Here is a 15816-nt window from a genome sequence, read left to right as displayed (position 1 = left end):
ATCCTTCCAAGGCAAATATCTTTGCCAAGGCAGAGTGCCCAGTGTAAATTGATGCTGGTTGTGTAATGTTGGAGGAGAATGAAATGACAAGATTACCTTGGCATATTCTCATGAAAGTATATGTTTTTTGTTTTTTCTCATCTGAGGTTGGTCTTATTGGATTTTGGCAGTAGATAACCATTGACTTGGCTACTGTGACTTCCAGCTGGAGTTTTTATATGTAAGATACAGGTTTATGTTCTTTAAGTTACTTCAGGAATTCAAATAGCCATAGCCATAGCTAATTTGTGGAAAGTAGAGCAAGGTATGGTGAATCGATCCCAGCTCATGAAATTGTAACAAAGCCAGTGATTATATCATGATGTGTGTTCTATTGTGCCTGACCAAAAAATGTATGTAGTACACAGCCAGAATTCAGAATATAGAATTCTTTTAATTACCACACGTGAAATTTGAGGATTTAGATTTAGCACTCTTCTACTCCTGAAAGAAATACCCTTGCAAATGTAGCATGTAATATAATATATACTTTTAATAAGTATAATGCAAAAACAGGATTTTTCACATTACCTATATGTCACAAATGTGTAGCAGTCTTGTGAATAACATCAGTTTGTAGAGTCAAAATGATTTTGTATGTGAAAATATCAGATCATAACCTAGAATATCTGAGGTATCTTTTGCTGAAAATTATAGAAAAATCTCTGTAACTATTTTTAGCACATTCTATTCCTCGCTGTAATCATCACCTAACTCTAATTAACTTCTTACTATAAGCAGATGCACTTATAAACTATACTCTGAAGAGATTCATCTCCTCTAAATTTTGATTTTTAAATGCTGACATAAATTAATCTGAGATATTCAGTCTCAGCATTTACATGAAATCTCTGAGCTATAGGCCAGAGATTGACCTCCTGAAAGAAGTCTATGATCTCTATGCAGAGGATGATTTTGGAGAAAATGCTTCCAGAGTAAGCCAACATCGCAGTGACAGACACAACTGAAAGATCCAGAAAGTCTAGAATTATTTTGATTAGAAACATACGACTTTGAGAAATGGATTGCTTTGCTCATCCTAAGCCAGCAAAGCAAAACTTATTACATGGGCCTGGGTGAAAACCCAAGGGAATTTTGATTTATGTTTATTTATAAATATATAAATATTCTTGTCACTATTACCAATGTTCTATTTTTCTAATGTTTAATAAAGCCCACTTCCCTTTGTTTCCTGCTTTATATTTAACCCTTCTTTTCTTGAGGTATACCTAAGCAGCCTAGATGGAACACTCTTTCTCAAAAACCATGCTAAGGAGTCAATAATTTTAAGTACTTTATCTATTGGCTGTTTAAAATTCCTTTTTAAAATTAGTTTATTGTTGAAACAGGCACTTCAGAATCCACTTAAGAAGTAATATCCGGATCTCAGATGATCCACATTTAGGGAAGTCAAGGATTAAATTCCTCAGAATATTCCTAACATTGTTGTAGCCCACCGGAATTAAGAAAATACACGGATTTCCCTGGGTGGAATCATAAGAAGGAAACTATCCTATAATAAGCTTTAAAGTGAAAAATTGCTAACACAAGTAAATGTCTCTCAGGAGAACTGAAGCATGATGCTGGTAATGGTTGGAATTCAGAGGAGTGTCTTACTCCTTTGATCAAGCTTTGAAAAATCATAATCATCTTTATAAAAAGACTATGTTAAATTTTACTATATTTAACCACATCACATTTGAAAACAATTAAACATATTCTTAGGTAGTGTCTCTGTCAGGGCCTAAAATTATTGTGTAAAAATAATGGTTTTATTCCCCACATAAATAGTACAGATATTATTTGAAGTATCTTTTACTCTTCCTCGAAAATATTGTGTTTATAGCTTCAACAAGAATTAGTCTTCCTTTGTACCTAGATATAATTTTTAAAAAGGTTTGGGGAGGGTGCCTGGGTGGCTCAGTCGGTTAAGCAGCTGCCTTCGGCTCAGGTCATGATCCCAGGGTCCTGGGATTGGCTCCCAGCTCAGCGGGGCGTCTGCTTCTTCCTCTTCCTCTGTCTCTCCTGCCTGCTCATGCTCTCTCTCTCTCAAATAAATAAATGAAATCTTTAAAAAAATGTTTTTGGGGAAGGCCACAACCATGAATATATTCCATTTTATTGAATATGACAAGCTACTACTATGGAATAGGATCAACCCTTCACATGTGGTCATATAGGTGCCTAAAATGTCCCACCAGAACCAGAATTTTTGCCCAATATTTACTCTGCGGCTTAATTTGCTCCCAGTTCTAATAATGTGACCTCACATGAACAGACATGTGGGAAAACCCTGAGAGGAAGCAATGGATGCTTAATCTCTATCCTCTAAACACAGAAGGTGATAGGGTAGTAAAACATGATTATTTCTGGGAATATAGAAGTAATCAAACATATAGGTCTGATTTCTTATTTTTAGGAATTTTCCTGACAAAAGTCAATTCTCTTACCTTAGTTTGTACGCATCACTTATGTTAGAACCAAACCACGAGGTTTATGTATGTTAAATAATGCTTTTGTACTTACTAAGTGAAAGCGGAGTGGGGAGAAAAACAAAAACAAAAATGAAAGCAAGGCAAATAAATTCAGGCATACAAAATACAAAGTTCCAGGTGCAAAGACTAAATGAAATATCCACCATAGAAACTGAATCACAACGGGATTTTGTTTGGCGGTTTTCCCTACAGAAGGAAATTTATTTAAAGAAATCATATTGATGTGTGTATGATATTACTGGTAATTGTTTATTGTATAAATCAGCCTGTGGTTGATTTTCCACATCTATATGGAATTTTAAAAGCAATCAAATAAGCGACAAATCCAATTAATAATTTTCTCACAAAAACACAAACATGTTTCTTCACTGGAACTGGAGGAAAAAAATGCCTAAACTTTCTTGGTTCGGAACATTTTTGCATCATGTAATTCATCCCTTTGTGGACATAACTGGTATTCTGATAAAATTTTATGAGCTTAAAAACTCCTACTGGGAAGTTAGGATTTCCTGGTCAACTGATCACCTAGTTCAATCATCTTTAGGCAGTTAGATAGTCACGCATTATACTACCTCATTATATTACCTCCTTCCCCATCCCCCTAACCCCAACCACCAGGGCTTTTTCTTCTTCTTCTTTCTTAGTTCAAGCTTCAAATATAATTCTGACACATCATTGTAATATTTTAGAGAAATTTTTTAACATTTCATCCATCCCAATGAGCATAAAAACATATATTCATCACTGAAAACAGTGCTATATACTAAGTTTTTCAAAATCAAGAGCTACCATAGTTGGCATAGCTAAAATCTGTGCAGCTCATGCTATATGACAAGCCCTATTCTAACCTCTTCTGTGTTTTGTTCTCATTCATCCTCAAATCCCCCACACATAAAAGTGCTACTCTTCTCATTTTACAAGTGAGGAATCTGAAATACAATGAGATTAGAAAATGTGATCGGGTCCTCACAATGGTAAGGAATACCTGGTACTTTATGTTTTATATGTTTGTTTTTTTATATTTATGTATTGTATATATTTTGCATACTTATTTCATGCAAGCACAAAATAATAAATTACCAGTGTGAATAATCATAGCCGTCAAGTTACACAATTTCAAAATTGGCAATTTATCTAAGACAGATTTCTTAAAGACAGATAATATATATTTCTAATTTATGAAATGTTCTTAATAAAAGATATATTACATAAGATTTATACAAGGATAGCAGCTTTATTATTAATAGCCATAACTAGAAGCAAAAAATATACATTATCAAGAAATTGCATCAAATTGTCGTGAATTCCAACAATGGAATACTGCACCACTCAGCAAAAAATGGGAGGTGAGGAATGAACTACCATTACACATAGCACCATGGTTAAATATTAAAAACATTTTATTGACTAAAAAATCTAGCCACCAGAGTATACGGTTCCATTTGTATGAATGGAAAAGACTAACCTACGATGACAGAAATAGTAAGTTCCACAGGCATGTGGGAACTTACTGAGGTGATGAAAATGTTCCCTATCTTTATGGGAATTTTGGTTGCAAGGATTTAAACATTTGTTGCAACTCATGGAGTGGTACAGTTAAGACATGTATATATTTTAGTGTATGTGATTTTTCCTTAAAAAATATTAACACTAATAGTTGAGGAGGAAACCAGGCTTTGTATTTTTTATTCCTTTGAAGGAACATACAATAATGAAATGCAGTTTTAAGAGACAGATTCCTTAGTTTTGATTCTTGGGTCAATCCTTTTCATTGTGGAATAACAAGAATAACAAGAAAATTACTCCCTAAGACTTATTTCCCTGTATTGCAAAGTAGGAATATGTATGGTACCAATGATGGCGTGTTGTGAGAATTAAATGCAACGATAGGTTTGAAGCACTTAGTAGACTGTGATCATTGTTTAGGTTTTCATTTTATGTGCTCACGTATACATATATTCTGTCCCTACAAAACAGCTTCTGCTCTGAAATAATCCTCTTTGTTTCCTTCTCCCAAGCTTCTTACTCACTGACCTGAAGAAGGAAAAGGCAGCTGATCTGACAGCTTAATTCGATTTTTGCTTCCTTATTTTGACAAGAGGCTGCCACTCACGGAAAGAAATGGGGACAGTAAACAAAGAGATAAAATAATTGCTGAGCACAAGAGCCCAACCTATGTCACTTTGTAATGATCAGCTCTTCTTTCCCTTAGCTGTAATCACTTATAGAGAGAAGTTGTGGAAAGAGAGTTACTTTAATCCTGTAACATGTAAACAGTTTAGTTGTGCCTATTGTCAAGTGCCATGACATTGACCTCTTTATCCTCAGCAGAGCCTGTTGTCTTCCTCTGATATGTTGCCTCATCTTGCACTGTTCCCACCAGCAGCGCTGCAAGGAAATTCTTCTGGACTCCCTTTTGTCTATGCACACCCGTCTGTTTCTTCAAGGTCACAAACAAGCTCCATCTGCTCCATAAGTCTCTCTCTGGATATTGTAGATAACTTCAATATTTCCTTTTTGAACTTTGTTTAAAATTACAATATAACATCTCACTGTATTTTTTTTATTTATTTCAAGAGTCATCTCTTCTCACCTTCAAATAATAAGCACCTGAAGAATGGAGACACCAAAAGCAGCACGTTCTTTAGAAATAAACACAAAGATACGCTTTTAGGTTATGAAATGGACCTGAAAGAATATCTGGTTAAGCTACTTGGCTCTTTAGACAAAGGAGGTAAGGTCTTGGAAAGCCTGAGGGACCTGTACAAGGTTCTTAGGAAAGCAGAACATGATTTGCTTGAATGAAGAGAACTTGGCATCATGGCTGCAAATCTTAATCTGCCACATGTTTAGCTTGTCATCTTGGGCAAGTTTATTCAAGTTCCTTCCCCATCTGTAAAATTTTGTCATCTTTTTCTCTGATAAAATTTAATCTGATCTTATAAAAGGAAAATTTTGCAAAGATATTTTTTTCAAGTAAAATGAACATACAGTGTTATATTAGTTTCAAGTGCACAATATGATTCAACAATTCTGTACATTTCTCAGTCAGTGCTCATTATGAGAAGTGTAGTCTTAATCCCCTTTATCTATTTTGCCCATTCCCCCACTCACTTCCCCTCTGACAACTACCAGTTTATTCTCTGTATTTGATTCTGTTTTTTGTTTGTCTTTTTTTTTCTTTGTTCATTTGTTTGGTGTCATAACATAAGTGAAATTACATGGTATTTGTTTTTCTCTGAGTGACTTATTTCATAAGTGAAATTAGATCCTCTAGGTCTATCCATGTTGTTGCAAATGGCAAGATTTCATTCTTTTTTATGGTAATATTCCATTATATATAATGAGTAATATATTCCATTATATATAATGAGTAAACTAATATAACATAAAACTGTGATATATATATCACATCTTTACCCATTCATCTGTCAATGGACACTTGGGTTGCTTCCACATCTTAGCTGTTGTAAATAATGCTGCAGTAAACAGAGGGGTGCATATATCTTTTCGAATTAGTGTTTTTATTTTCTTTGTGTAAATACCAACTTGTGGAATTACTGAATCATGTGGCAATTTTATTTTTAATTTTTTGTGGAATCTCCATACTGTTTTCCACAGTAGTTGCACTAATTTGCATTTCCATCAACAGTATATGAGGCTCTTTTTTTTTCCTCCACATCCTCACCAACGCTTGTTATTTCTTGTGTTTTTGTTTTAGCCATCCTGACTGGTGTAAAGTAATATCTCATTGTGGTTTTGTTTTGCATTTCCCTGATGATTAGTGATGTTTAGCATCTTTTTGTGTGTCTGTTGGCAATCTGTATGTCTTCTTTGGAATAATGTCTATTCAAATTCTCTGCCCATTTTTTAATTGTATTATTTGGTTTGCTTGGTGTCGACTTGAATAAGTTCTTTATATATTTTGGATATTAACCCCATATCAGATATATCAGTTGCAAATATATTCTCCCATTCAGTAAGTTTCCTTTTTGTTTCGTTGATGGTTTCCCTCACCATGCAAAAGTTTTTTTATTTTGGTATAGTTCCAACAGTTTAATTTTGCTTCTGTTTCCCTTGCCAGAAGAGACATATCTAGAAAAATGTTTCTGTGTCAAAGAAATTACTGCCTATATTTTCTTCTAGGAATTGTATGGTTTCAGGTCTCACATTCAGGTCTTTAACCCAGTTTGAGTTTTTTTGTGTTTGGTGTAAGAGAGTGGTTCCAGTTTCATTCTTTAGATTTCCTCACACTATTTGTTGAAGATACTGTCTTTTTCCCACTGTATATTCTTGCCTCCTTTGTGGTAGATTGATTATAATCATATGGGTTTATTTCTCAACTCTCTATTCTGTTCCATTGACTTGTGTGTTTATTTTCTGTGCCAGTGCTATACTGTTTTGATCACTACTGCTTTGTAATATAACTTGAAGTCTGGGATTGTGATACCTCCAGTTTTGTTTTTCTTTTTCAATATCGCTATGGCTATTTGGGGTCTTTTGTCATTCCATACAAATTTTAGGATTGTTTGTTCCAGTTCTGTGAAAAATGTTGTTGGCATTTTGATAGGGATTGTATTGAATCTGTAGATTGCTTTGGATAGTTTGGCCATTTTAACAATATTAGTTCTTCCAATCTATGAGTATGGAATGTCTTTTCATCTGTTTGTGTCATCAACTTCTTTTCATCAACTGCTTTATAGTTTTCAGAGTACAGATCTTCCACCTCCTTGGTTAAGTTTATTTCTAGATATTTTATTCTTTTTGGTGCAATTGTAAATGGGATTGTTTTCTTAATTTCTTTTTCTGCTGTTTTATTATTCATGTATAGAAATGAGACTGAATAGATGGATCTTAAATGAGCACTTGCTAATTTAATATTTGGCATTCTATTTATTCATTAAATCAAGGAAGTTTAAAAAATCAAGAAAGTTATGTAATATCTTATTTATGATAATATTTTTTCTTCATAACCACATATCTGTTTATTTTGATATTTTTCCATAATGAATACCATTATTTAAGATAGAAATGACAGCAGAAATTTATCCATTGTCATATCTAATTAAAACATATGCAACCAACCTTAATTAAAATTTATGTAAAATTTATATCTGTGTATATATCACACATATTTAAATTTTATATATAAAATACATATGTATATATAAAGCCAATATTTTGTAAAGCAAATATATATATAAAGAAAATGGAGACCTAAGAATTATTTTTAAATAATTGGTCATACAACCTATATCCTTATTACTAAATTCTAAATCAATTTGTTACTGAAGGAGATAATATAATTCATGCATTAGGTGTCAGCATTAGTACATAGAGATTGAGGACAATAGAAGCACCATGTGAATTTGCAAGAGAGTACAAATTTTTATATTGCTAATTACTTGATATTTTGCCTTTAAAGATAAAGCTTTGTTTCTCACACACACAAAAGCATTTCAGAAGATTAATTAGGGCTTCATTAATAAATAATTAAGCATTTTATCTCTACATTGCCTGAAAGTAATAGTAAATTACAGCTTACCCATGTTCCTAATTTGATGTCCAGCAAACAGATTTGCCTGTGGAAATTTTGTAAATCAAGCTCATGATATATTAGCCATACTTTGCTTGCCTTCCAATTCTTCTTAGTTGTTGATAATGCAAATCAAGCCACATGAGTGATATCCTGTCAGGAGACACTGCTTTGGAAAGCCATACTCACATTAATACTAACCATTCAGAATTGTTATATGGAACAGTTCCCTCCATAATTAAGAAGACAAACATGGCAAAGAATATGCTGCTTCGTCAAGTTTTGCATGTGAATCATCCCCAAAGTGAACTTTTAAAAAGATCCCCAGGAGTTCCATCAGGATCAAATAAAAATAAAACATCATGGCATATTAACATAGCTAAGTCAGCAAATAAATATCAGATGTGAAAAATAAATTTGATATTTAATTACGCATACTATAAAGTTTATAAGCCAAACTCTACTTGAAAATAATGAAGTGCGCATGATTTTATTAGGATAAAATGTGAGTCTATTACCTGACTCCATTACATTGAATTTTAGACACACTGTTCTCTTAAAGATTAGTTTCTCTCTGAGATAACCCAGAGGTGGCATCAACTCACTGACAGCATGTCTTATTTTTCACTGAACTACTAGCACCTAGACTAGATCCTCGTACATACAAAGCATTCAGTAAAAATTGTATTTAGAAAAATAATTAGATCTTTTTTTAAGATTTTATCCATTTATTTGAGAGAGAGAGCATGCGAGAGGAAAAGCATGAGAAAGAGAGGGTCAGAGGGAGAAGCAGACTCTCTGCTGAGCAGGGAGCCTGATGCAGAACTCGATCCTGGGACTCCAGGATCATGACCTGAGCTAAAGGCAGACGCTTAACCAACTGAGCCACCAAGGCACCCCAAAACTAATTAGATCTTAAAAGCGAATTTATTTAAGCCTTTATCATTTGATCTAAGTCACTCATTTCTGTTCAGAAAAACTGGTTATGTCCTGGAGAGTTCCCTTAAGTAGAGAAAAGAAACACAAAGCAGGGCTCTGCATCAGGAAGAACTGATGATGGAAAAAGAAGGCAGAACGTGTGGTAGTTTAGTCTGTAAAAGACTGCTGACCTCAAAATAGACAACATAGAGAAATAACACATGCCACTCTTTGGATGAAGCCATTGTCTGCCAAGACTAAGTGCGTATCCTACTTTGGAGCCTTCTAAGTGTAGAAAAGGAGTCTCCTACTCAGCATTGTCTCCTACTAATTGCCTCCTTAATATATTGTATAAGACAGGTTCTGAATAAAATTTTGTTTCATTAACTCAACAGTGGAAGAAAGGAAGCTTAAAGAAGGGTAGAAATCCTTAACACCTTAGTAATGGAAAATTTTTTCACATTGGAACATACATAATTTTCCAGAATAATTACATTTTTATAGCGGTCATAGTTCATAATAACACCTTATGACTCAAATGGAAATCATATTTAAGTTTATACTTTTGCCATACATTGAAGTCAATTACTAGTTTATATTGTTCTGCATTACTGTCCTAGAATCATTTTACATCTGTCTCTTGGCCAGTGTATTCACAAAAGTGGATCAAGAAACAAATTATAAGCTGATCAATATTTTATTCTTTTCTTTAAGGCCTTTTATTTTACCATGTGGGGTTTCAGTACATTAAGCTGGTGCTTTATAATGTGAAATGATTTTGATGATATGCAAATAAAAGACTATTAAAAACAAATGACAGGTTTTTGGCAAAGCATTTGATTGTGTAAATTATCTTTCTGTAACTGCAAATATTCAACATTCATGCATTAAAAGAGTTCGCATTAAACAATAGCTACAAAGTCGAGATGTGGACTCTAGCTTCTCAAAGTGGGAACAGAAGTTACGTTCTGTAGAGGGCAGATTTCAAAGGACAAAGGTAAACACTCATATAATTAAAAGTTTAAATAGATATGTTGTACATACTTAGCTACTTACGTAAGTATGGGTGTCTGAGACAGAAAATGAATGTCCCAGGCAGAAGTAAATCAATCTCAAGGGAATTGTAAAGTGGCATTATGATGGGCACACAATGCTCTCTCCACAGCTGTTCTTGCACTTAGAACATGAAAGGCAGCACAAGATAGAAGGGAAAGACTGACAAATTGATTGGTTCCGCCGTTTTCTTAGTATTATGTGCCATGTCACTTTTTGAGGTTCTTAGATAAGATCCAATTGCTCCTTAGGCCTTCTTAATTACCTTTCAGACGTCCTTTGTTATAGGATTTGTTACCGGGAATCTAAGAGACCTTGTCTTGGCACTTTGACAGAAAGGATTGGACTGTTTAACCAAAACTAATGAATATCTTCCATTTCCTTCACGAAAAAGTTAATAAATGTTATGCTGTTTCCTGAATCGTGTATGTAAGTGACAGCAAGAAACAGCCTTGGAATAGTAATAATAAAATTGCCTTTGTTAACTCCAAAGCATAACAATAGAAATGCGTAACAGTATAATCTGAATCCCTTCTATTTCTTTGTTCTCAGGCAAAATACACTGAGAAAGTACTTATGAATTCTGTATGATTCTCATTTTATAATGAAATGAGTGATTTATTCAGTTTTTCAGTTCTAATCACAACTGACCAAATGATTCAGACTTTACAATAGACAGTGGTTATCACATAGCACACAACATGCTAATAAAGAAAATGTTGATAGTTACTAACAAAAAATGATTACTGATATTCCCTAGCCACTGATGACACCTATCAGAGTATGAGGGTGTTTGTACATTATTTTCGTTTGTTGTCTTCTCTTTCTGGTTATGTGATTTATCATTGCCATGTTTATGGTTCCTTTCTGTGCAATAAATGTGCCTCAAACCATTACTGGCAAATATTCTAATAGTAATGCAACAAAGCAGATTGAAATTTCCATCTTTTGACCATTGATACAAGATTCATAAGTGTAATAGATTACTTGAGATATCAAGTACTCAATTAAATCAAGTACTCTATTAAACTCTATTATATTTAAATAAGCTCTTCTGAAATTTTCTGTAGTATTCTCCATTCTGTGAAAATATCTCTTTACTTGAATGTAATTCTCTACCAAATTTCAAGATTAATATAATTTTATAAAAGTTCCTCTTTGTAAGACAAAAATTTTAGCTTACTTTATTTAATGTGGAAACACACCTCCCACACTTTCTGATTTGCATTAAAATAAGCTAGGGTTTTAGATGCAGAGTATTACTCTTTAATTCATAGATTTTATATAATATGTCCTTTTTGCATGACTGGTTTAAATGATTCCAATCAATTATTTTGTATTCCACATTTCTTATTCTTATACTCTAATCTTTGTTTTCTTTTTAATTTAGGTAAGTAGGGGATATTTTCTTCTGAACTTATGCATGCTTTAAAACATCTTGTTTTTTGCTTTTCCTTAGGTACATATTAAAATTATTTCATCCTGCATTTTAGGAGAAGGAACACAGCACAGCAATTCTGCTATAAAGCCTGAGGTCCTAGCTGTAAGTCCTGTGTCAATCACTTCGTACGATCTAGCCTTAGATAATAATTGTAATTCCTCTATGCCTCAATTCCCTCACTTTTTAAAGAGAGATAACACTAGTTCTTACCGATAGGGACTTTGCTGTGGATAAACTGTGTCCAACATGTAGTGAACCCACAATAAATCGTTATCATTGTTAACTACATTACTTGACACCATGCTGACTTCTGGCATTTATTGCTGAAGAGAAAACAGAAATCTAAGGCAAGTCTGAATGTCATTACATAATGGGTAATATTTTCCCCCAGTTGAATGCATGCAACTTTAATTTAATAATTTAATAATAATTTTAAAAGACAATTATGTTTTATGTTTGGGATCTTATTTCATTGATTTTTATCTTGAATATGTGGAATTGTTTTGAACTAATTTCTCAGATTGTCCTTCAGCTGAGAAAGTAGTTTCACCTGGTGTTTTGTAGTTGTCTGAGAGGTAAACGACACTTGCTCCCATTCTCTCTTTACTTTCTTATTAATTTATTCTCCTCTCAGAGCTACAGTTACAGCCAGAAGTTAGGTAAATGCGGGAAGATTCTATCTAATTCCCTGTGATAAATGTGGTTGTGCTTTCTTGAGGTAACATTCCTCATCCAAATTCTTCTGACACAGGATAGAGTAAAAAGGTCTTGGTTCTGTCATCATATACTGTTACTCAAGTGGTTTTTAATTTTAGGATGCAGTTGGTACCCTAGCCCAACCCTGCTTCCACTTTCTGTCCAACTATTTCCAGGAATGTGTAGACTGTGAAAAAAAAGAGGGTGATTCCTCAGAAAACAGTATCCCACACAGAAGAGGAAGAACTCAGGTTTTCCATTGCTACAATACCTGCATTTATGAACCAGGTGCTGAGAAAATTATTAGAATCACACTCTTTTTAAAATTGTCATAAGACTGCAACATGAGCTAGAACCTCTTAACAAGTTTTTGAGTATAAAATACAGTACTGTTATCAGGCACAACATCGTACATCAGATCTGTTGAACTTATTTATCTTGTATAACTGAAATTTTGTACATGTTAATTAGTAATTCTCCATTTCTTCGTCACCCCAGGCCCCCAGAAACTATTGTATTTTCCCTTCCAATGAGTTTATCTTATATACCTCATATAAGTAGAATCATGCTGTATCTGTCCCTTTGTGACTGGCTTATTTCACTTACCATAATGTCCTCCAAGTTCATCCATGCTATCACAGACGACAGGATTTCCTCTTTTTTATGCTTCAGTAATATTCCATTCTATGTCTATATCCCATTTTTTTTTCCATTCATCCACTGATGGACATTTAGGTTGTTTCTATACCCTGGCTACTGTGACTAATACTGCAATGCATATTGGAATGCTAATATCTCTTTGAAATCCTGACTTCAATTCTTCTGAATAAATACCCTGTGGAGGAATTGCTGGATCCTATGGTATTTCTCTTTTTAATTTTTTGAGAAACCTCCACACTGCTTTCCATATTCGCTGCACCATTTTGGATTCCTACCAACAGTGCACAAGGATTCCAATTTCTCCACATCTTTGCCAACTCTTCCTGACTTCTGTTTGTTTGTTTTGATAATAGCCATCCTAAAAGATGTGAAGTGGTATCTGATTGTGGTTTTGATTTGTATTTCCCTGATGGTTAATGATATTGAGTCTTTTGTGTGTCTTCTTTGGAGAAATGTCTATTCAAGTCTTTAGACCATTTTTAAATTGGATTATTAGTTTTTATTTGCTACTGAGTTGTAGGAGTTCCTTACATATGTTGGAAATTAACCCTTTATCAGATATAAGGTTTGCAAACATTTTCTCCCATTCCATACATTAACATTTCGCTTTGTAGATTACTTTCCTTGCTGCGAAGTTTGATGATACCCCACTTGCTTATTTTTGCTTTTGTTATCTGTGCTTTGGGTATCATGTCCATGAATTCTTTGCCAATACCAATGTCATGAAGTTTTTCCCCTGTTTTATTCTAGGGGTTTTACTGTTTCAGTTTTATGTTTGAAGTCTTTAGTCAATATTGAGTTGGTTTTTGTGTATTGTGTCAGATGGGCTCCAATTTCACTCTTTTGCATGTGGATATCCAGTTTTCCCGGTACCATTTGTTGAAGAGATTACCCTTTCCCCATTGTTCTTTTGGCACCTTGTCAAAGACCAAGTGACCACTATGGGTGCATTTATTTTTAGGAAGCACACTTTTAAAAGCTTTTCCTTAACCTAGTTTGGGATGTTCTAGGTGAAAGAGGCATCTTAGTTGGAAAATTATTCAGAATGTCAGAATTAACTGTATTCTACAGGTCACTGTATCCTGGAGCTCACCTTCTTCCTTAACAGCAGGTACCATTTCCCTATTCCTAGCAACCCAATCAAACTAAATTCTTCAAGAGGCTTATTTCAGTATTTATGCTCATATATTTAAAAAATATACCTAACTGCATTTCTTAAATTTTTAGCCTTTGCTACTAGCTGTTGACTGTCTCTCTTGGGAAATGAGTATTTAGCTAACTTTCAGTGCCTCTAGCCACCAACCATCCTCCACATGTAAGTTTCCTTTTCCCCATATTCCTTATATATACATTACATCATGCATATATATCTCTATGTAAATTATATTAAGTAATTTCATTGTAATACCTAGATAAATGTAATCCACAGTTAATCAATACATTATACAATGATTACTTTTTGTTCCTTTTGAATCTTTTTATATACCCTTAGATTAATAAATTCCTTATTGTTGTTTTGTTGGTAGTTTTGTTTTCTCCATTTTTTGTAGCTAATTCATCTCAAACATGCCCTGATTATCTATATGCTTCTTCTCAACATATTAAAATGTATCATGTATTCTATCAATTTTTTGGTGGTAATGGATACGTTTATTACCGTGATTGTGGTGATAGTATCCCAAATGTATATATATATATATATATATATATATATATATATATATATATATCCAAATTCAGCAAATTGTATACATTAATTATATTCAGTTTCTTCTATATGAATTAAACCTCAATATAACTGGGGGGGGAGAAAAAAAAGGAAAGAAAATGGTCTTTGAAAATCTTTTGAATGGTATAGAAAGACATATGTTGCAAAGGATGATTTCCTTCCTGGAATTTCTTAAACCAGTCCGTGCATGTATGTATCAATTTTAACCTCTTGAAGTTATGTCTACTGCAGCTTCTGACCTGCTTTGGTATGGACTTGCTGCTCTAGAGGTCTCTGCACAGCTGTCATATAGGTACTCTCCTTAGCCCTCACCCTAATGATTTCCTCCACTTCTCTTGTGGGCTAGATTGCTTGCTTCTTGCATCCCAAAATCTTCTCTTATTTTATCCCCTCATCTTAGCGAGCCATCAACTCTAGTAGTTTCCTAAAAAGGAGATAGGGAAAGAAAGACAAAATCCAATGAAATCTGGCATGTCTGCAAAATCTTAATCTTCTTTCATATTTACAGGGTAGGTTTGATATAGAATTCTAAATGGAAAATCCTCTTTTCCTCAGACTTTTAAGGCACTGTTTCATTGTTTTTAATTAACAATTAATTTCTTTTACTTAACAGTGTTGCTCTTAAAAAGTCCCAACTTATTCTGTGGTTGGTCATTTGTAAGCAAATTGTTTTTAATTTATAGGGCATTCAGTGTGTTCTCTTTGTTCCTATATTTTATGTTACCTTAATGTCCACCTATTTACATTCGCCATAGCAGACAGTCTCTTTCCATGGAATCTCAAACAATTTAAATTGTGGAGTTTTCATTATATATTAATGATTTTATTTCCCATATTTTTCCCTTCAGATCTCTTATTTAGAAATTGCTCCTCTTGAAGGAATCATACAGTTGTCTTTTGCTTCTCTCTAAATTTTCATCTATTTTATTTTTGCTTTAGTTTTTGATATGTCCTCAAATTTACTTAAGAAATGCCTGCTGAATTATTCCATCATTTTATTTTTTTATTTTTTGATATTTAGCACTTAATATGGAGAATATTAAGGGATATTATTTCACAAATTACCAGATATATGTATCACAAGTTACATTAAAAATAAAATACCAAAACTTTTGAAAATGCTATTCAGTATTACTCAGGAAAGTCACACTAAATATGCCTTAACCTTCAGAATATGTTCCTTGCCATTTTCCTGACCATTGCTTTATTTACATATTAAAATAAAAAACAACTTTATCCACCACCATGA

Source organism: Zalophus californianus, chromosome 6, assembly GCF_009762305.2.
Source record: "Zalophus californianus isolate mZalCal1 chromosome 6, mZalCal1.pri.v2, whole genome shotgun sequence".
NCBI lineage: Eukaryota > Metazoa > Chordata > Mammalia > Carnivora > Otariidae > Zalophus > Zalophus californianus.
The sequence above is the reverse complement of the archived record's forward strand: the minus strand, read 5'-3'. Positions refer to the sequence as shown.